The 23,861-nt window shown below is 48.4% G+C and overlaps 1 protein-coding gene across 3 annotated transcripts in view; it reads left to right on the forward strand.

The window, feature by feature from the left end:
• The window catches only part of ZBTB7C (zinc finger and BTB domain containing 7C), a 139,876-nt gene that overhangs the window by 61,563 nt on the left and 54,452 nt on the right, over positions 1-23,861 (forward strand). The window contains exon 1 of one of the 3 annotated variants that reach the window (XM_083155305.1): positions 8,644-8,777. The exons of the other annotated variants lie outside the window; for them this stretch is intronic. The gene's annotated coding sequence lies outside the window, so the exon portion shown is untranslated. Of the gene's footprint in view, positions 1-8,643; positions 8,778-23,861 lie in introns of those variants that run through there. 3 annotated transcript variants of the gene reach the window in all.

Consider the following 23,861-nt stretch of genomic DNA (forward strand, 5'->3'; position numbering starts at 1 on the left):
ACAATACATGTAAATAGAATCGGTATTATGGCGGAAATTTACTAAGATCGAATGTGTGCGAATGTGCCAATTCCAGCTTAATTGCGGTCGGTAACCCCAGCTTAGCTCTTTTCCAAATTCGGCTGATTTGCCGTTATTACGAAGGGTAAGCTCAGCCTAATTCGGCTGTATGAATGAGTTGACCATCGATGGAACTCAACGGCTAATTACTATAGAGTTCTCTCAGATTGTCTCATTCACTATCACTGATATGACCGATTTCTGCCGCAAAATCAGCTAAAGATCCGAATGGAAAATATGACGCAGCTTCCATCCGTATTTGGTGGAGCATGCCCGGATCAGTCAGGAGGGGATACACATAAATGAGAAGCCTAATCAAGGGGTACGGGAGAGAAAAGAACCGCTGCTCTACAGCTAGATAGGGAGACGTCAGAGGGCTGCTGTTGCCCACCCTGGACAGTATCTTGGGTGGGTTGGGATATCCGAGGTTGTGCCGTGTGAACAAGCGTGGGAGAGTCTTACAATAACATTCCAGCCTTAGCAGAGATTGGTGAGGGAGGGGAACAGAGGGGACTGAAATGTCTGTTCTAGAAAAGGTGATTGTTCTGGAGGTAACCCGTCACCATGTGGATTAGATGTGAGGCTGGCGGTAAGGGGCTGATCCTGTGGCCGATGCAGTCACATTCAGGGGCTGTTGTTCTTGGTGTGGCACCTGACAGGAGGCGGAAAGCTAACAATATCTGTTTTCTCCTTCTGCGTTCCCTTTGTGGATGTAATCCATCGTCCGGCACCTGTAGCTGATCCTAGGAGTGATACCAACTGTTGTACAGATCATTAATGGAACCAGCCAGCGATGGTTCCCAGACCTGCTCACACATATGATTAATATCGCCCAGGGGGTCTATATGCGAAAGGGTGGGAAGCCGTACCTAATACAAAAACCTGCGTATTTGCTGGGGACAGGGCTTCCCACTATGGGCCTCATTCAGGTTTGCGTGCACATGCATTGGTATACGGTCATTAGGTTGACCCTTATTGGGTCGACATGGGTTAGGTCGACACATGACATAGGTTGACACGACTAAGGTCGACATGGTTGGAAGGTTGACACAAGCTTTAGGTCGACAATGGCAAGGTCGACATTTTTTCTTTTTAATTGAGTTGACATATGCCGACTGGCGGTATTTCATGCCGAACCATCCACTAGGGCGTGTAGGGAGAATTTACTAGTACCGGAAGCATGGCAAGCGCAGCGGTGTGGATTGTCTCAAACCCCCATGCACTCATCCCACCCCATACCTGGAGGAAACCCACACAAGCATGGGGAGAATATACAAACTCCACACAGTTAGGGCCATGGTGGGAATGGAACCCATGACCTCAGTGCTGTGAGGCAGTAAAGCAACTACACTGTCTGCGATGCCCTGGGTCCATAGAGGCACACACCACACACACACACCCTGAACCCATTTCTTAGATACTTCCTTCTTTGGGAATGCTGCACAAGTCACCGGAAAAATGATGGCACCGCCATTTTCCCGGAGTTAGTCAGATGCACAGTAGGAAAATCACTGGCCATTTTCCCGGAGTCCTGTAGATGCATACTACTGTAGTTTCTGGCACAGAGCTGGGGTCTCCTTCTGAACCTAGTGCTCAGTCATTAATATGATGCCAGAGAGAGTAGGGGGCCAAGAAGGGGACTGCACAGGGGCCACACTCTCCCCTAATATTCCTCTGCTTCATACATCTCCCGCTACGTTCAGTAAACTACTTGTGATTGAATTATCAGGCAGCGCTGATAGTGTAACAGCAGTAAATGACAGGATACTGTAACGAGCGAGACCTCTGGCAGACAGACCATACGGAATAATACAGCAGAGCAGGGAGTGTGGTTGCAGGCTACAAGATCATTAATGTGCACTGTAAGTACAGCGGCACTGAGTACAGTGTGTTCTAGGGACAGGCTGAAGTCCCATCTCTGGGGCACATCTATCTCAGCCCCCTCCCCACATCCTGCACAGCTACACAAACACACCCAAAAAGAAATAAACACACCACACCTTATGGATGAGGCTAAATCATGCATTTAACCTCTTACCGCAAGTCCTCTCACAGAGACACTACACACTTCTTAGCGTTGGCCAAGGATCCTCTTTTCTGTTGGATAACCTCAGTTCAGGGCTCCTCTGAGCTACTGGTTTCCCCCGTGGTAGTTCTGACAACATCTGTACATTTGTATTATTTTACTAGATTTCATATTCATTTAGATTGGAACCCTAATAACCTTGTATGTAGGTTCTGCTGCCTTATCATTATCTCCTGAAGTCTGGGCCTATCTCTTCTTCACTCCACCCTACAACTGCCCCCTTTGCCCTCACCTACTCCAGTTCCCCTTTCGGATGCCTTCTCCCACATGACCCACCTCCTGAATGCCTCACTTTGACCTTGCCTCCGCCCTAACTACCAGCTCATCTCATCCTCCCATATTCTTTCACTTCCTCCAAGACCAGTGGTTCCCAAACTCAGTCCTGAAAGGTCCCCTAACAGTTCAGGTTTTCCAAGTGACCCAGCCAGATTACTGGTGACCTGGAAAATGTGAACTGTTGGGGGACCTTGAGCAAAATGGGAACCACTGTCGTAGACCTACTCTAATCCAGCTTTACATCTCTCTATTCACCAGAACCTATCCTTACAAGGTCACCAATGACTCATCCTCCTTGACCCCTGGTGGTATTTGGCACAGTTGACCACCTTCTGCAAATCCTACACTCAGGACTCTCATGGTTCATAGTGTTTGTCCATATGCATCTCCAAAGGTTCTGTCCTGGCCTCCATTGCTTTTCCCTCTTTCCTCTGTGAGCTTCTCAGAGTTTCAGGCCTTCAATACTACCTCTAAGCCAACACCTGAATTGAACTCACTTTCCCTGGCTCCCCATGTTCCTGAGAATCAAAGTCAAGCTCCTCTCATTCAACTACAAAGTTCTCAGCCACTCTTGTCCTCCTGACTCATTTCCACGCACACACGTCTCTGCCCACTTCCCTCTGCCAATGACTGTTACATCCTCCCTGATCACCATTTGACACTTACCACAGCGTGGCGAGCGCAGCTAGCCCGCAAGGGGCTTTATTGCGCTTGCCATGCTGTCTGAGTCCGGCCAGTTGGGATCCCGACGTCGGGCTAATGACTGTCGGGATCCCGACTGTCGGAACCCTATACCACACCCCATTATGCTGAAGTTGAATAAATAGAAACATCCTGGCGCGTTAAGAGGGTCTGAGAACCTGCAGTGTGACAACTGATTTTCAAACCCATCTTCGCATTCATGCTTGTCACCCCCTCCCCCCACCTAACTCTTCAGCATCTCCTACCCCATCTCTGCTCCCTCTGTGTCCATACATTTCTCCTAGAATTAAAGATCTCAGAAGTAGGGTCCTTTCTCTGTTTGTGTTCTCTATTCAATAATAATGTCACTAGTAAAGGGACCCAGATCACCCCAGTCTTTAGCCCCACTACACCCCTTCCTGCCTGTGTTCCATCACAACCCCCCGCTGAATCAGTACTTACCCCATTCAGGACTTCTTCTCTGGCTTGGTCTGTCCCATCTCACTAGCAGTGGGAGCCATTGGGGCCATGCACCCAGGTCCTACTGCATATGCATATTGGGGACTGGACAGATCTTAGAGTATTCTTAGGTTAGGTTTAGGCATTAGGTTAGGTTGTGGGAGGGAGGTTAGGGTTATGCTGCAGGGAGTGGGAGTTAGGTTTGGGCACTAGGTGGGGACTAGGTTAGGCTGTGGGAGGGAGGTTAGGCTGCAGGGAGTGGGAGTTAGGTTTGGGCACTAGGTGGGGACTAGGTTAGGCTGTGGGAGGGAGGTTAGGCTGCAGGGAGTGGGAGTTAAGTTTGGGCACTAGGTGGGGACTAGGTTAGGCTGTGGAAGGGAGGTTAGGCTGCAGGGAGTGGGAGTTAGGTTTGGGCACTAGGTTAGGCTGTGGGAGGGAGGTTAGGCTGCAGGGAGTGGGATTTAGGTTTGGGCACTAGGTGGAGACTAGGTTAGGCTGTGGGAGGGAGGTTAGGCTGCAGGGAGTGGGAGTTAGGTTTGGGGACTAGGTTAGGCTGTGGGAGGGAGGTTAGGCTGCAGGGAGTGGGATTTAGGTTTGGGCACTAGGTGGAGACTAGGTTAGGCTGTGGGAGGGAGGTTAGGCTGCAGGGAGTGGGAGTTAGGTTTGGGCACTAGGTGGGGACTAGGTTAGGCTGTGGGAGGGAGGTTAGGCTGCAGGGAGTGGGAGTTAGGTTTGGGCACTAGGTGGAGACTAGGTTAGGCTGTGGGAGGGAGGTTAGGCTGCAGGGAGTGGGAGTTAGGTTTGGGCACTAGGTGGAGACTAGGTTAGGCTGTGGGAGGGAGGATAGGGTTAGGCTGCAGGGAGTGGGAGTTAGGTTTGGGCACTAGGTGGGGACTAGGTTAGGCTGTGGGAGGGAGGTTAGGCTGCAGGGAGTGGGAGTTAGGTTTGGGCACTAGGTGGGGACTAGGTTAGGCTGTGGGAGGGAGGTTAGGCTGCAGGGAGTGGGAGTTAGGTTTGGGCACTAGGTGGAGACTAGGTTAGGCTGTGGGAGGGAGGTTAGGCTGCAGGGAGTGGGAGTTAGGTTTAGGCACTAGGTGGGGACTAGGTTAGGCTGTGGGAGGGAGGTTAGGGTTAGGCTGCAGGGAGTGGGAGTTAGGTTTGGGCACTAGGTGGAGACTAGGTTAGGCTGTGGGAGGGAGGATAGGGTTAGGCTGCAGGGAGTGGGAGTTAGGTTTAGGCACTAGGTGGGGACTAGGTTAGGCTGTGGGAGGAAGGTTAGGCTGCAGGGAGTGGGAGTTAGGTTTGGGCACTAGGTGGGGACTAGGTTAGGCTGTGGGAGGGAGGTTAGGCTGCAGGGAGTGGGAGTTAGGTTTAGGCACTAGGTGGGGACTAGGTTAGGCTGTGGGAGGGAGGTTAGGCTGCAGGGAGTGGGAGTTAAGTTTGGGCACTAGGTGGGGACTAGGTTAGGCTGTGGGAGGGAGGTTAGGCTGCAGGGAGTGGGAGTTAGGTTTGGGCACTAGGTGGGGACTAGTTTAGGCTGTGGGAGGGAGGTTAGGCTGCAGGGAGTGGGAGTTAGGTTTGGGCACTAGGTGGAGACTAGGTTAGGCTGTGGGAGGGAGGTTAGGCTGCAGGGAGTGGGAGTTAGGTTTAGGCACTAGGTGGGGACTAGGTTAGGCTGTGGGAGGGAGGTTTGGGCACTAGGTGGAGACTAGGGTAGGCTGTGGGAGGGAGGATAGGGTTAGGCTGCAGGGAGTGGGAGTTAGGTTTAGGCACTAGGTGGGGACTAGGTTAGGCTGTGGGAGGAAGGTTAGGCTGCAGGGAGTGGGAGTTAGGTTTGGGCACTAGGTGGAGACTAGGTTAGGCTGTGGGAGGGAGGTTAGGCTGCAGGGAGTGGGAGTTAGGTTTAGGCACTAGGTGGGGACTAGGTTAGGCTGTGGGAGGGAGGTTAGGGTTAGGCTGCAGGGAGTGGGAGTTAGGTTTGGGCACTAGGTGGAGACTAGGTTAGGCTGTGGGAGGGAGGATAGGGTTAGGCTGCAGGGAGTGGGAGATAGGTTTGGGCACTAGGTGGGGACTAGGTTAGGCTGTGGGATGGAGGTTAGGCTGCAGGGAGTGGGAGTTAAGTTTGGGCACTAGGTGGGGACTAGGTTAGGCTGTGGGAGGGAGGTTAGGCTGCAGGGAGTGGGAGTTAGGTTTGGGCACTAGGTGGGGACTAGGTTAGGCTGTGGGAGGGAGGTTAGGCTGCAGGGAGTGGGAGTTAGGTTTGGGCACTAGGTGGAGACTAGGTTAGGCTGTGGGAGGGAGGTTAGGCTGCAGGGAGTGGGAGTTAGGTTTAGGCACTAGGTGGGGACTAGGTTAGGCTGTGGGAGGGAGGTTAGGGTTAGGCTGCAGGGAGTGGGAGTTAGGTTTGGGCACTAGGTGGAGACTAGGTTAGGCTGTGGGAGGGAGGATAGGGTTAGGCTGCAGGGAGTGGGAGTTAGGTTTGAGCACTAGGTGGGGACTAGGTTAGGCTGTGGGAGGGAGGTTAGGCTGCAGGGAGTGGGAGTTAGGTTTGGGCACTAGGTGGAGACTAGGTTAGGCTGTGGTAGGGAGGTTAGGCTGCAGGGAGTGGGAGTTAGGTTTGGGCACTAGGTGGAGACTAGGTTAGGCTGTGGGAGGGAGGATAGGGTTAGGCTGCAGGGTATGGGAGTTAGGTTTGGGCACTAGGTGGGGACTAGGGTAGGCTGTGGGATGGAGGTTAGGCTGCAGGGAGTGGGAGTTAGGTTTGGGCACTAGGTGGGGAATAGGTTAGGCTGTGGGAGGGAGGTTAGGCTGCAGGGAGTGGGAGTTAGGTTTGGGCACTAGGTGGGGACTAGGTTAGGCTGTGGGAGGGAGGTTAGGGTTAGGCTGCAGGGAGTGGGAGTTAGGTTTGGGCACTAGGTGGAGACTAGGTTAGGCTGTGGGAGGGAGGTTAGGCTGCAGGGAGTGGGAGTTAGGTTTAGGCACTAGGTGGGGACTAGGTTAGGCTGTGGGAGGGAGGTTAGGATTAGACTGCAGGGAGTGGGAGTTAGGTTTGGGCACTAGGTGGAGACTAGGTTAGGCTGTGGGAGGGAGGATAGGGTTAGGCTGCAGGGAGTGGGAGTTAGGTTTGGGCACTAAGTGGGGACTAGGTTAGGCTGTGGGATGGAGGTTAGGCTGCAGGGTGTGGGAGTTAGGTTTGGGCACTAGGTGGGGACTAGGTTAGGCTGTGGGAGGGAGGTTAGGCTGCAGGGAGTAGGAGTTAGGTTTAGGTACTAGGTGGGGACTAGGTTAGGCTGTGGGAGGGAGGTTAGGCTGCAGGGAGTAGGAGTTAGGTTTAGGCACTAGGTGGGGACTAGGTTAGGCTGTGGGAGGGAGGATAGGGTTGGGCTGCAGGGAGTGGGAGTTAGGTTTAGGCACTAGGTGGGGACTAGGTTAGGCTGTGGGAGGGAGGATAGGGTTGGGCTGCAGGGAGTGGGAGTTAGGTTTGGGCACTAGGTGGGGACTAGGTTAGGCTGTGGGAGGGAGGTTAGGGTTAGGCTGCAGGGAGTGGGAGTTAGGTTAAGGCACTTACAGGGGGGGGGGGGTTAGAGTTAGGCTTCAGGGCGGTGAGATTCGGTTTAGGAGGCTGAGCACATGGGTTAGGGTTAAGGACAGCTTGAGGGGGGGGGGTAGGGTTAGGCTACAAGCAGGGAGCATTAGGGTAAGGGACCTATCGGGAGTCTCCATGTTGGTATGCTGGTGTTGGTCTTTTGATCGTATGTATCCCGTATAAACAGCTGCAAGACTTGGGCATCTTCTAACAGGTTATTTAATTTGATTTGCTGCAGGGCTAATGCCAGGCAGAGTACAGGTTGGCTGCTGGCTGGCACCTCTCTATTGATGTCTGGGTGGTGTTACATTTTAACCTGACAGCACGTAACATGATAACGTTATAGAGAGATAAGGCCGTATCAGGACAAGTTATACTCTTTAATGTATCTTTGAGTCAGAGCTGTAACTAGATATTGTAGCGCCAGGGAAGGGTAGGAGAACTGACGCCCCCAGCCCTCACCAGTAACCACTCCCCGGTGACCCCCCTGGACAGTTGCCCCTCTCACACAGCCTTAGTTACAGCCCTACCTAGGTAAGTTACATGCTGCTATAGCACCAGATACAGGGGCTTAATATTATACTTGCAACACAGCTATTTGACATTTGATAAATACTGTATACCCTGTGTCCGAGTCTGTTATTTACTAACACAACAGATAGAGGGCGCCACTAGCAGCATGTATGAGGGAGATGCTACACGGCTCTGTGTGAGTCTGTTCTGGGTGCGCCCATTATAGATAATGCTAAAATATGTGGGAGGGGATAAAACAACCTTGGGGCAATTAAATCATGCATGTGACAGGGGCAGCAACTCAATATGAGGACAGGAATGGAGGCAGCAGGAAGCCACAGACTGAGAGTTATATAGTGGGGGAGCAGGGACCCCAGCAGCACAGAGGATATCAGGAGATGAGTGATGTGTCAGTGAGGACAGTGCTGCATGTGACAGGGGCAGTAACTCAATATGAGAACAGGAATGGAGGCAGCAGGAAGTCACAGACTGAGAGTTATATAGTGGAAGGAGCAGGGTCCCCAGCAGCACAGAGTATATCAGGAGATGAGTGATGTGTCAGTGAGGACAGGGCTGCATGTGACAGGGCAGTGACATGATGTGAGGAGGGGAATGGAGGAAGCAGGAAGCCACAGACTGAGAGTTATATAGTGGAAGGAGCAGGGTCCCCAGCAGCACAGAGATGTGAGCATCCCTTCAAAAGTGATACATGAAGATTATGGTGTCTTTATATAGAACAAAAATTTCTGCATCCAACCTATGTCTATTAACAGTACAACAAAACCTGGAAGGCCGAGCCTGCAGGATATAAATGTGATATGAGCACTCCTGATAAAAGTGCTACAATCCTTGTCCCACACAGAGCCTAGAGCTTAATTGTACAGGTGGACTGGCGAGGCTCCATGCCAAATACTTTTGGTTGAGAGGGAGTGGTGGGAGTGAATTCTTGTAACCACTCGTAGGAAGCGGTGCTCTCTTCACACAAATCAATGACAATTTCCAGTCTACACCCCCCCCCCCCCCCCACAACACTGCAGCTTTGCTGATATTTTCCTTACTTTTACAACAATCCAGCAGTTACAGACTCGCTGCCTGCACCGACGGACACAGGGAGAGGTTAGTGAAACCATTTATCCCAAAGTTCTGAATGAATACTGTGTTACATGGAGGAACGAGGATTTCTGTGCTTTGTATTCATAGTTATATATACTGTACATATATTATTACATTACACAGGATTGTAGTGTATGTCTTTCTGCACAGTAGTGCGTCGGCTCTTTAAAGCATTGAGTGTGGATTGTGTATATGTCTTAGTGGGCAATGCTGGTTTATGCAGTACTGGTGTGATAATGTCGCCCCCAAAATGTGAAAAACGTGTCAACCTTTTGCTCGTGTCGACCGTTTAACAGAGTTGACTTTATGCATGTCGATCTTTTGGGGTCTAAATATTGATTGTTGACCTAAACATTGTCTGTGAGCTATACCACACCTGAAATAGACTGTACTGTATTATGTGGGATGGTCCTGAATCCACTAATCAGATTTATCACCTTCCACATCCACAGATGCAGATGTGATGATATCGACCCAATTATTTTTACACAGCGGTCAGCTTGTGTGTCCATTGTAAATAACCAGCTGGTCACACAGGCCCTGTCACTGCACTGCCTAAGGGCAGATAAAGCCTCTGCAGAAGCCAGGATTCGCAGTGAGCCCTGTAATAGTTTGCCAGCTGAAAGTGGCGATATTATCACAGGGCTCACTGCAAGCAGAAATTCAAATTTTGTTGTCAATTTGGCCGGATCTCATTTCCCATTATAAGTATGGGAAATGTGATGTGCTGACTAAAAATGCGAATGAAATGTTTTGGAACAGTTTTTCACGAAAAACCCTTTTATTGCGTTCAGGGGATACTAAAATAATGCGAAATGAGTCTGAAACCCCTCTTTACACATTATTTTATTAATAATAATGTTAATAAATTAGCCCCTAAATCATGAAATCAAAATAAATGTTATATAGCCGTTGTGTTGTTTTGGCCACTATGGGAACTGTTTACTTCAGAAAATAAATGATATTTACTGGGCTGTATGTAGTATGACCAGTGTCGGACTGGGGCATGAAGGACCAACCAGGGGCCAGTCTCCAGAGGGGGTGTGGCCATCTACCATGGATTGGGTCCCTTGATAAATATAGATAGTAATTACTGAGTGCTTGCATGATAATGTGGCAGATTAACAACAGCATTGCACTGTAGAGAATGCACCATAGTCCTGCATACCACCCAACTGTCCTAATTTTCACGGGACTGTCCTGTCTTATTGCCGCTGGTCCCACCAGGGGCCAGCGGTGTCCTATGTTAGGGGTGGGGTTTAGGGGGGGGGGCGGGATCAGTTAAGAGTCCCCCCTGCTACCCACTGCTTTGCTTAGCAGAGCAGCAGGGAGTAGACACTGTGCGCATGTGTCTATTCACGGCAGGCAGGCTCACAGAGCTCTGGCCATACCCCCAAGATGGTGAAACGGGGCATGGCCTCGTGGAAGCGTCATCCCTTCGAAGCCATGCCCACTTTCAAACAGGCCACGTCCCCTTACCGGGAGCACGTTGCTTAACAGCGTCCGGAGTCCCACTTAACATACCTCCAATGTTGGGAGGTACGGTCCTGTAACCTATAAGCAGGGCTATTTTTCAGCAGGCTCCAGCAGGAACTGAGGCCCTTTTTCTAGTTCACTCTTTCTGACAAAATATTTCTTAGATGGGCAAAACCATGTGCACTGCAGGTGAGGCAGGTGTTAAACCCCACCCAAATCTAATTATCTCTGCACAAGTAACACCTGCCTCACCTGCAGTGCACATGGTTTTGCCCATCTAAGAAATATTTTGTCAGAAAAAGTGAACTAGATTAAGGGCCTCAGTTCCTACTGGAGCCTACTGAAAAATAGCCCTGCTTATAGGTTTCCCATGTACCCCTGTGGTCCCTTTTATCACTATTTTGGGACATTCCCATGTCCCTCCCGCCACCAGCAGTGTCCCGCGGCATGGGGGGGCAGTTGTGAGTCCCCCCTGTCGTCCGTGAATAGACGTTGTGCGCATGCGTCTATTCTTGCAGGCAGAGGGGCTGGGGGCTGGCCAGCAGCTCATAGAGCTGCTGGGCATGCCCCCACAGCGGTGAAAAACGGGGGCGTGATTATAGGCCACGCCCCCTTTCTGCTAGGCCACCGGCGTGCACCCTGTCCCTCCCTGGCATCTCCAAAAGTTGGGAGGTATGCAATTGTGAGCTTACTCTCTCCATAAATTAACACTTAATTGATAAATATATCATACCCCTTTCAGACCGATCGAGGTGCGGTGTAATATCACCAAACTGAATAACTCGGGTCTACCAACCCGGCAATTCCTCATGTTATAAGAAGGGTTGATCCTGGGTTGTCCTGTGTATAATGGGTAACCTGGGTTTAGTGTGAAAAAGTCTGACCTGGGTCGGACCAGGGATCAAAATCCTTGGTCGGACTGACATGGGATCATACCTATAGGCCAACATAAACCCCTTTACAAGAGATTACATCCTAATCCATCACAGTTTATTATGATAGTATAGCCTTGTTTTAGAAAAAAAATATCTCTGTTTAGATGATATTTTAACAAATATTAAGAGAGACCATAAAAATGACACATTACAATTGTCATCTAGTAACAAGGTAACTAAAGAAGCGCTGCAGCAATTCTGACACGAGAGGAGTATATATTTCACACTTATTGTAGCAGACATGAAACCAGCACTAGGACCGCTCTTTCCAATGACGCTTACTGAGTTCTTCAACTCCAGACCACAATTCTTTCCGGGTGTGTGGGGAGAATTTGGAGCAAGTGAGGGGTCAGTGCGGCATATGGAACATTAAGGGGTCAGTTCAACTAGGAAGGATTTGGGTCCTGCTAGAGGTGTTCATGGCAAATTCTACCCGTGATTTCCATTTAAAACCCATTTCTGAATTCGCATTGCATTTCCCCAGCAAATCTTTGTTCCCGATACATTCGCCCACTGAATAAAAATGGTTTGAACGGGTATAAATGATGTGGGAAGTGTATGGGGCACATAGGGTGGGGTGTTGTAGTGATGGGTAATAATGGGTAATGAGGTGAGAAGTGTGTGGGACGCATATGATGAGGTGTTGCAATGATAGGTGAATGTAATGATGTGGGTGGGGTGTGTATGTTGAGGTGTTGCGGTGATATTTAATGCGTTTCTAAACGTAGAGATGGGATCAAAAATTTCGATAAAAGAAAATGTACTGGAAAATCACATGAAACACAATCTAACATCCCCAGGAATACTGTAAATTACTGAATGTATATTTTCTGCCTAACAGTTTTCCTAATTTATACAACAACAGAATATTCAGCCATGTGCCACCTTTTGAGAACCTCCAATAATTTGCCTATACATAATATCAGCCTTTTATATGTCTAACTATCTTAGTTGTCACTTGTTATAGGTTCAGGATAATTTCTTCACCTTTTTCATGGACTTCTGCCAGGTTACATTTTTGTAGATGAAAATGCAGATGCTGGGATGCTCGGTTTACTGTATGGTGGTTACTGGGATGCCCTGTGTACTGTATGGCATTCGCTGGGATGCTCTGTGTACTGTATGGCATTCACTGGGGTGCTTTGTGTACTGTATAGCGTCTGGATACTCTGTGTGTAGTATGGCAGTCACTGGGATGCACTCTATATTTTATGGTAGTCACTGGGATGCTCTATGTATTGGATGGCAGTCACTGGGATGATTTGAGGTGTATAGCAGTCACTAGGATGCTCTGTGTTGTATGGCAGTAACTGTGATGCTTTGTGCTGTATGGCAGTCACTGGGATGCTCTGTGTATTGGATGGCAGTCACTGGGATGCTCTGACTTGTATGGCAGTGACTAGGTTACTCTTTGTTATATGGCAGTGAATGTGATGCTCTGTGTATTGTATGGTAGTCACTTGGATGATCTACTGTATGTATTGGATGGCAGTCACTCGGATGCTCTGTATTGGATGGCTGTCACTGGGATGCTCTGTGTATTGGATGGCAGTCATTGGAATGCTCTGAGTTGTATGGCAGTAACTAGGATGATCTGAGTTGTATGGCAGTCAGTAGGATGATCTATGTTGTATGGCAGTTACTGGGATACTCTGTGTATTGGATGGCACTCACTGGGATGCTCTGTGTATTGGATGGCAGTCATTGGGAAGCTCTGAGTTGTATGGCAGTCACTGGGATGCTCTGTGTTGTATGGCAGTCACTGGAATGTACTTGTATTGTATTTGGGTAAATGTTAAATAATAGTTTTTGATGGAGTTTGCCTGACAGCCTCTAACCTACTTTCAAAAGAATTATCTTGTGTGATGACACCTTCCCCTACCCATAAATTGTACGTCTGTTTGGTACACAAACAGACACGGCCATCTTTACCTAGGAAACTAGAACCACCCGTATAAAAGTAGGTGTGTGACATCAGAGAAGTGCTCATAGATCGTGGTGCTCTAGACAGGTAAAACAAATTGTTTGTTTGGTGACTGATGTTGCATTTGTTAATTATCATGAGAAACAGTCACCCTCCTGACACCCCCCCCCCCCAACACAACACACTTCCCAGTTTGCGCGATGATGCTAATACATAATTGTTGCCCCGCCCTCTCTGTGTGATGCAGAAGTTCCCAGCATTCTTATGTGTGCAGGGGTGGGGGGTGCTGGGGTAGTCTAGGGGTTCATGCTAAGCTATCGCCATTTCCCTTTGAATAAAAACAGACAATTGTGTTATTAGTGTATAGAAATGGGCGGACTCTGTACACAGATGGGAGGCGCAGGAATGACGCCTCTCTGTTCTGTGGGGCCACGTCTGAGCTAATTAGAATTGAATTGGGTGATTGCTATTTTCCCAATTCCCTGGGAAGATTTAATTACAGGCCACTAGCAGGTCACAATCTGTAGTCTAGTGCCATTATCTGTGTGACTGTGATGAGCCTGGATCCAGGGCCTACATTATACACCGCAGCAGCACAGACAGCAGCCGCTTCCCAGTCTTCCTCCTGGAACACATTCAGCTGCTCTGCAGTTCCCAAGTTCAGCAATGTCAACCACATAAAACACAGGGCTGCGCCTTCCTCTGCTCCGGGGGAGTGAGGATCCAGCACAACCTTAGCTAATGCCTTGTTAACACTGCATGTGCCACAGAAGCCCCATAGCATCCTATGTATCTATTAACCTATATTATTTACACGTTGCAGGAACGCAGCAATAGGACAAAGCTGGGTATTGGCAGGCACTCTATAGGAACACAGGCATTTGACCTTTCAATTTAAGTGCTACATTTGCGTTCCGGGGGGCAGCGCTGACCTGTCTGCTAACAAACGTGTCTGAATAAAACCTGTGCCTCTGTAATGATGATGCCGATCATTCCTGTTTCCATTGGGAGCAGATGAGGGGTAAAGCCGCCCCTTCAGTTTAACCAACGTTGTTAATCTTCGCTTATTGTCCTATACATTTCTAGGGTTATAAGTGATGCCATGGGTGGCACCAGGGGTGTAACTCCCAGAGGCAATGGAGGCTCCAACCTCCAGGCTCCAAGCCCTGAAGGGGGCACCTGCATGTACAGCAGCATCTGTGTGGTTCACAGCAGGATCCAAGTGTGACCACTGCTCTTGTGACACAGCTCTGCTGCGTACCTGTGATTAATTGGCTCTACCCCAGGAGCCCTACCATTGCAATAGGGGACAGGATGGCTTCTGCCTGGTATCACTCAGCAGGGCTGCCACTAGTAATTGTGGGGCCCAGGACTGACCAACTAGACAGCCCCCCCCCCCCCATAAAAAAAAGATCAATCATACTAATATACATACACAACTTAGCCAGGTCTATACCCTTTTAAATACAGACGCTGGGCTGCACATGCAGCACGCTGATCCTCACACCAGTCCTCTGGCAGAAGTCCTCCTCTGTGTCGCACTGTAGAATGTCATTACATCACGCCGGGCGATAGGGGTGGGGTGCCAACCACAGAACCTGTGTAATTAAAATGTGTCAGGAATTAAAGGGATGAGGTGGTAACCCTACCGTTTCGGTGTCCACAGCACCTTTTGTCAAGAGGGGTCAAGATGACCCCTCTTGACAAAGGTGCTGTGGGCACCGAAACTGCCATCGAGGAGACGACATATATATATACAAATATATATAAATATATATATATATATATATATAGATATATATCTGCACAAAGATATTATTGTTTCCAGCTGATTGTATGAACAAGAAGGAAACCAAGTACAACCTAAGATGACTGATAACAGAGAGCAAACACTCACACTGAGCTATACAGCAAGTCTATATGGATGTAATGTAAAGGTCTTGTAGGGCGTTGGTCACTCTGGATAATGCCTGGTCCATCCTCCAGCTAGTCACCGCATCCGGCGTATAGGCCAATACCAAATGATCTACATGGTGAAATGGTTGTCATGGCAATGAAAAGGCTGATTGGAAATGTGAAGCGAGCCAATGCGAGGGACACCTTACTAACTTGGGGCCCATGTGCCGAAATCTAAAAATAAACACCAAAAAAATACCTCAGTCGACCAATTCATGTCGACCTTTTGCATATGTTTACATGTCCACGCTGACCATTCGGAGTCAACCTACTGTAGACACTGTCTACCTTTTGACTATGGAGCATTTATACCATAACCCCAGCCACCGTTTCATTCAGTCTGGTGGTGGTGGCCCCCAGCAGGGAGTGCAGAGGTGCTGTCAGCAACGCACAGAACCCACCTTCCGATTCATAAGGGTGTGTGAGCCGTGTGCTACCTGATTGGCTGGGTACTGGCCTACTAATTACTTGGGCCCAGGATTGTGTAATGGGACTGGTCCCGCTGTGCAAGAGGAAATACTGAAGACATGATCTGGGGCCCTTGAGGACTGGAGTTGAGAGCCAATGCTCTTGCATAGCCTGACGGTATACGGTCATTTACAGCTAAAGGAATGGAAGATCAAAAATAAATATTTTCAAGACATCTTATTAATTAGGAGGAGGCGGCTTTGATATTATTTCTTATTACAATTGTTGTAGAAAAGAAAAAAGTGTTTCTTGATGAATTTCTAATATTCATTATTTGGTGGAAACCGAGTATCAGTAGGAGATGGGGATTTACAGATGTATCATGGGTAATGTCCCTGTTTTTGAACATTGGCCAACTGCTCGGTCTCATTTTCCACATGTTCAACTTAGATGCGATATATACTGATGACTGACAGTGGGATGCCAATGGTCAAACTACAGACGCTGGCATCACGATGGAGAGAATCCGCACAGGGGACAGCTAAGTATACTTACCTGGGAATGGGTCAAAGTAGGGTCGACAAGAGAATGGTCAACATGCATTGGGTTCAACCACTGAAGGTCGATAAGCATCAAGGCCTACACCTCAGAAGGTGCACACTCCCGTGTTCAGCCTTCTAATGGTGGCTGGTCCCCCTGAGGCTCCTGTTCATCGTCGCTGATGAAAACTGGACACTGAGCAATATATTGCATTGTGTGTACACAGCTATACTCAATGACAGCAATGAAATCAGGTGTGGTGTTGTTCCTTCATCTTCGGTTTCCAAGATCGTCGATCTTTTTTCCAGATCACCAATTAAGGCAAATTGAACCTTGGTGTTTTTTAAAAATTTCTAATGCTGCTTTCACACTGCAAAACCTGCTTAGACCAGGTATTTAAAACGGTTTTTAAAACGGGTCAGAGCAAGTTTAACCCCTTTCACAAGGCATGTAAATACCTGGTCTAAAGCAGGTTTGCGGTGTGAAAGCAGCATATGTCACAGTCCCAGATTCTGGGAATCCCTGTGACACGGCCCGCACACCTCCTCCCTCCCCTCCGCCTCCTCCCTCCCCTCCTCTCATACCCCCTCATCCCCCGGTACCTGAGGCAAGGGCAGGGTAGCATTAGCCGGTCCGCTTTGAGCCAGCGCAGTGCATATTTAATGAGCCGGCCGCTCATTACATATGCGCATATATAATGAGCAGCCTGCTCATTAAATATGCATGGTGATGCGGACCAATAGTGATTACTGCTGCCTGGGTACTGTTTCAGACCCGTTCAGGCAGCAAAAAAAAAACGGGTCTGAAACAGGTAGGACCCTGCTTTTATACCGTTTTAAAATACCAGTTATTTTAAAACGGTAAATTCACTCTTGGCCTTTCAGACCACACATATTGCCGTTTTGAACCGGTAAAAAAACGGCAATATACTGGTTCCATCAGTTCCAGAGGTACCTTGTTGCTGAATTTGGCTGCTCTGAGTGCCACGGTGTGCCCGCAATGCAACAGACACGCACACACACACTCTTCAACTTATTATATAGATGGCTTTCAGTCTGCTTGTATTAGGATTTAGGGCACAAATGTGTGAACGCGTGCATCTCACAACATACTTACCAACTCATCGGGGGCAGTGGTGTAACTATAAATTTTGATTCCCACTGCCAAAAACACTGACACTGCTGCTTCCCTTGGCTCCGACACGTCCCAGGCCGCGCCTGCCCATCTGCTCGCCCATCCTGTACACAGCAGCCAATAGCCGGCTCTGTGTACAGTCAATTGAATGAGTGGAAGGATTTGTCATCTCTGACTGCCATGCCACAGCTGACTCGCCTCCGGTGCTCAGCCAGCGGGCAACGGCAGGCGGCAGCATCTCAGTGTGGCGGGCGAGTGCTGGCGCCCGTCGCCTACACAGACCCTACTGCCATTCGCTCCCCTAAGCAACAGTGGGGGCTTCCTTACAGTAGTTACGCCACTGGTCGGGGGGCAGGGACAAGGCTGATGTCACAAAGTCCCGCCCTCAATCCACACAAACTCCGTGAAATGACGCAAAATGATGCAATTTGCGTAATTTTAGTCCCTGTGGACTGGCTATTTCCGGAATTTGTTTCATTGGCTCCGAGGGGTGCAGGTGCTTTGGGTAGCATCTGGGAGACTTGTCCAACTTCCCGGGGGACCAGATTTTCGGGGGCCTCCCGGCCATTCCAGTGCAGTATGTATGGTGTAAAACCCCCGCATTATGCACTCATTATATGTATATGCCATTGCACCTACCGGGGACAACTGCATGTGAGCATGTTCAGTGAAGTCTGAACGCTCTAGTGCTCAAACTCCAAAGCACAGCGGAGGTTCACGCATGTTCCGGGCCCGGTAAAATTTTGGAGGTGTGACCTAATTGTGGGAGGCGTGGCCACCTCCCACGATTAGCGCACGCCCCAAAATGTTTAGAGGAGGGGGTGAAAAAACACTGTAAAGTCGAGGGGAGGGCCTCCTCTCTTCAGACGCCCCTGAGTAGATGCCACGGATCTGGGCGTGGAGGACAGAACAATAGCAGTGACCACCATTCAGTAATGCTGCTCCTATTTGTTCTTTCTGGCATCGTTCTTTTGCAATTGCAAATAAACCAATGACATTATTGATGGTTGCGGACACTCAAGACAGTCAGCGCCATTTTCCTGAGGCCGTGTCTGTTTTCAGTACAAACAGCGAGCGCTTTGTACGTGCCTCTGATTACCACCAGTGGGCAGGGCAGTTGGGAAAACATTCAATAACACCTCAGATGAACTCGGCACCTGACAGAAATCACAGAGCTTATCCTATTGTTCCCACAGGCAGAACATTGTAGGCCCAGCACCGGCTAATATCTCATTACCGTAGTTACCGGGAGCCCAGGGAAATGGGAAGCTGGAGACAGGCAGAGAGCATCCCAATCATTCCCATCCTTATTACTTACATTGTGTATCCTGATCCAATTATTCATTGTACTAATGAGATACATCCTTGTCGTGGAAATATCACAACATGTCCCATTGGGTGAGAGACGATCGTTTGTTTTATATCATGGTTCATGTATTTACACCAGCACCCTGCTTTTATGGTATTGGGGACAGTTCAATCTGCGGCAAAAAAAAAAAAAAAGATTTAGTCATTGGGGTAAATTTACTAAAAATCGTATTTATTTCGCACTTTCTAGAAAACAGAAAATAGTATCTGATTGGTTGCTATGGGCAACATCTGATCTTCAATAGAACTCCCATCTTAGCAAATTTACCCCATAGGGCCTAATTCATACCTGTGTGTAGATGTCTGAGAAATCACAGCTCACGGTTTAGGGACATCTGCGCATACACGCACAACGCCGGTGCACGTGCGCAAACGCCCTGCAATTGCCTCGCGATTGCAGTTTAAGTTCCGATGGGGGGGGGGGCACAATGAAAACAAGAGGGAGGGACATGTCATGTCAAGGTCGCTCCAGGGGAAAGGCGTGGCAGCTGCCGCTGGGACCCCAAACATGGCCGCCTGTGTCTGGCTTCTCTGCACTTTAGTCCGCCAGTTACAGTTTTACTACATTTTTACAAAACTGCCACCAGGTCTGAATCAGGCCATAGACGCACCTAGTTTTATCCAGATTATTTTTATTATTTTTTACGATTTTGTTTCTGTTATTTATTATTATTATTATTATTATTATTAATAATATTATTATTAGCAGATCATAAAGTCAGATTTGTATCCATCACTGTGGCTGGGCATGTCTGTCATTGTACTGCAAACATAGACATGGCCAGATGAAGCCTTTGGACGGATGGGCTGAGGCGCGTAACACAGCCCCCACTCCTCCAGCCTCTTCTCAGAACTCCCTTTTTTTGGTGGTGGTGGTGGTTGGGGGGGGGTTGCAAGTATTTATAGCTACGCAACTGGCCCCCTCACTATCCACTGCACCACAAACGATGCAGCTTGTCAGGATTTATGACATATTTTGGAGAGGAACTAAGTACCAACCAATACATCCCTGTAATTTTTTCAAACACGCCCTGTAATATAAAAGTTAGGAGCTGATTGGCTGATTCTCCCCAGATGTTGCCCAATATCTAATTGCCACTATTTTTTGGTGTGGATGTCATAAGGTATTTGTGCCTATGTTTTATCTCATCTTTCTGATAAACAGTCGTGGGCTTGTACATTATGTATTTTTTTATTACCAGTTTCTTATATAGCGCACACATATTCCGCAGCACTGTACAGAGAATAGTTGTACATTCACATCAGTCCCTGCCCCAGTGGAGCTTACAATCTATATTCCCTACCACATGTACACGCACACACAGACATTCTAGGGTTAATTTTGTAGGGAGCCAATTAACCTACCAGTATATTTTTGGATTGTGGGAAGAAGACGGAGTACCCGGAGGAAACCCACGCAAATACGGGGAGAATATACAAACTCCGCACAGTTAGGGCCATGGTGGGAATCGAACCCATGACCTCAGCGCTGTGAGGCATTAATGCTAATTACACCATCCGTACTGCCCCGTATATATAACACATGGTGGGGATAGAGCCCACAACCTCAGTGCTGTGAGGCAGTAAAGCTAACCATTACACTGTCCTGCTGCCCACAATATTTTCCCCATACCTAGGTCACTGCCAGCTGTACACATGACTCTGGCTCCTTCAATGCTCTCCTCAGCCAGGATTGAGATAAAACACCTAAGGGTACGATTCCATGGCTCATGGTCTGTTTCCAGCCCCAGCACATTCTCTGACCTCACAAGTCACAGTTTGGATGTAGGTTAAGCTATATCATGCATGGGAATGCTGGAACTTGTAGTACTAGAAAGAACAGTAATGGGGCACTTGATGAAACTGTACTGAGTTTTCCACTGACTCCGGCTGAATTGTGTTTCCAGTGCAGATTTCTTGGCTCCCAGATGAAAGTGGCAGTTCACAGGCTTGGTCTAGGCCTCCCACATTTTCATGGTTTTGCCCATTTTGACTGGTTAACACTGGAGCATTTTGTGCTCTTTCAGAACTGGAAATCAAAGATGGATTTAGCATATGTTTCTCCCTCTGTATCTGATTGTCTCCGCGCCAGCACAAGAATCCACGTGTCATGGAAATATGGTCGCAAGACTCAACCGTACAGATTCCTGATAATTACAGGGTGATGCCCACTTCCTCCAACACTTACATTTCTCTGTTCAGTCGCTCTAACTCCGTCACATGTCTTAGTGTTGCACTAACCAGGACCAGATTAACAATGGTGCAGATGGGACTGGAGCCGCAGGATATAAAATAGGCCCAGGATGACCAGTCACTCAGCTGGCTACACGGTCGGCTGCAAGCCATAATTATATAACATTGTAGGTCTGTTTTCCTTACAGAATTAGGCAATTCTTCTAATTTAGAGAATAATTGAGTACAGGGGGTGAACACCTTCACATAGCCACACCCACACAGCACTGGCCACACCCAAGCAGAACTAGTCACTCCCAAGCAGAACTAGTCACACCCACGCAGAACTGGCCATGCCCACACAGCAATGGTCACAGCTTATCGACTTCTCACAATAAGCGCCCCACTACCTCTCCCTTATTCACCATTTTAAAATTAACTAAATTGATTTGATTAAAAAACAGGGCGTGGCCTCGCAGCAGCATCACGAGTACAGGCCACGCCCCTTCCAGCTAGGCCATGCCCCAAACATTTTCAGACGCTCCTTCTGCAGACGACAGTGTCCCTCCTCGTACCTCCTCAATGTTAGGAGGTATGCTGGCAGTGACAACTAATAACTAAACGTGTGCCAATCAACCTTGAGGTGTCAGGTGTAGTTATGGCAATGAATGCAGATAGCTACATTGTTGCTATGGGTTACTACATCTATATTATCTGATTAACTGCAGCCAAGAACCACATAGGAAATAAAAAACAGTAAATAAGGAGTTGATGTCACCATGTATAAACCAGACGGGGGGTAACACCGATGATTTATACTGTTATGTAATTGTTTATATTATTCAGAATTTCATTTCTCCATTAGGAGACAATTTAGTGCCTGATGTAATAGCTGAGGCACTGAATGATTAATACACAAAGTAACGCAGATTCCAAGGAATGACAATACCAAACATAGCTGATGCAGAGATATTTACTTCATTTTCTGTGACAGTATCCAGCTACCATAATATAAAAACTAGAGTAATATTATGTACTAGGTGATTCATCGCGCCCTACGGGCGCTCTTCACACCGTCGTCAGGGGATGCGCCCCCTTAATTTGTGAACGTTGGTATTGTGAGACATATGGTTAGAATTGTATGAAAGATGGCCTGTATTGCAACTTGAGTTACTGTATAGGTGAAATGTGTTAAATAGAGAGCATATGATGTGGAAGGGGGTGTGTATTGTTTTGTTTAATTAAAAGCGGTTACAGAGTAAGATGTACATTGATAGTGTGGATGGTACAGTGACATTTGTGGGTGTGGGGGGGGTCTGTGTGTGCATGTGTGTGCATGCGTGTTGTTTAGGTGTGTGTGTGCAATAGTATAGTAGTTTCTGAGTCAGCGGCTCCCCACTGGCGGAGGTCACGACACAGGAAAACAGGAGGCTGGGTAGTGATAGGGGTGTGTGGGCATAAGGGGGACTAAAAGGGCGAAAAACGGCAAAAAATGCAGATTTTGCAGCGAAATCGCACATTCTGAAAGTGCAATTTTTATTCCTGCCGGAACTCGCATCCAGTTGTTTTCCCATTGAAAAGTATACAATTCGCATATTTAATGAGATGCAAAATCAGGAAAATGTGTCTAAAATTCGCCACATATGTAGACCAGGTTCTGACAGGCGAATTGGCCAGAACCCCGCCCAGATCATTGCGATCTGTGCATGGTCCTGTGTAAAAAAAATGTGTAAAAGTTTTTTTTTTTTTTTTAAATGGCGTGGGGTCCCCCCTCCTGAGCAAAACCAGCACCGGGCTCATTGAAACTGACCTGGTTCCAAAAAGACGGGGGACAAAAAGCATAGGGGTCCCCCGTATTTCTGAAACCAGCCCCAGACTCTTGGACCGGTCCTGGTTCCAAAAATACGGGGACAAAAAAATCTGGGGGTCCCCGGTATTTTGAAACCAGCACCGTGCTCCAACAGCCCGCGGTGTCATGCCACAGCCGGGGGACACTTTTTACATAAGGTCCCCCGGCCGAAACATGAGCACCGTGGCTGGTCAGCCTTGGACGGGGTACCTGGAGGAATGGGGACTCCCCCAATAAAGGTGGACTTGTAGTCCACCTGTAAAAATGTTAACATAAAACACACACACACACACAGAAGTATAACCTTATTACACACAAAACCACACACCTCACTTTTACACCAACATACTTACCAATCCAGGGTCCAGCGCTGGTCTCTGTGCTGCAGAGCCAGCTCACACCGCACTGACAGCGGGGTGAGCCGGCTTTCTCCTGCGCAGATAGCAGCCTCTGTAGCGCTGTCCCAGCGCTACAGAGGCTGATAGCGTGATTGGCCGATGAAACTCCATGCTACAGAGGCTGATAGCGTGACTGGCCGATGAAACTCCATGGAGACGCAAAGCTCAGCCCTGATTGGCCGTGTGTGGACCCGGGATTCACAGTGGAGTGTGGTCACCTACCCCCATAGACATGACCCCTAACTATCGTGGCCCAAAATCTCTGATGATGCCATTGATTAGGTGAGTGAGAGTATTTGAGGTCACCTACAGTAGCACTTTAGAAGCTGCACTTCCAAAATGACACAGCCATACTCAAAGTGACATATGACCATGCCTCCAGCCAGCACAAGATGGCCACACCCCCAGTTTCATGTGACCACACCCCACATTGTTGGACAACCCAATATTGGGAGTGATTATAGCGTACTAAGACTCAACCCAATCTCTGCTACATTCTTAATATGACACATTACCATAACCTGAAGAGCAGTGGTCCTCTCTCTCTGTCTGTCTCTCTCTCTCTCTCTCTGTCTCTCTCTCTCTCTCTCTCTGTCTCTCTCTCTGTCTGTCTCTCTCTCTCTGTCTGTCTATCTGTCTCTCTCTCTGTCTGTCTCTCTCTCTGTCTGTCTCTCTGTCTCTCACTGTCTCTCTATCTCTCTCTCTGTCTCTCTCTCTCTCTCCCTCTCTCTCTCTGTCTCTGTTTCTCTCTCTGTCTCTCTCTCCCTCTCTCTCACACTCTCTCTGTCCCTCTCTCTCTCTCACTGTCTCCCTCTCTCTCTCTTTCTCTGTCTCTCTCTCTCTCTCTCTATCTGTCTTGCTCTCTGTCTCTTTTTGTGTCTCTCTCTCCCTCGCTCTCTCTCCTCCTCCCTCTCTCTGTCTCTCTCC

Source organism: Crinia signifera, chromosome 1, assembly GCF_055691185.1.
Source record: "Crinia signifera chromosome 1, ASM5569118v1, whole genome shotgun sequence".
In the NCBI taxonomy this organism is placed as follows: domain Eukaryota; kingdom Metazoa; phylum Chordata; class Amphibia; order Anura; family Myobatrachidae; genus Crinia; species Crinia signifera.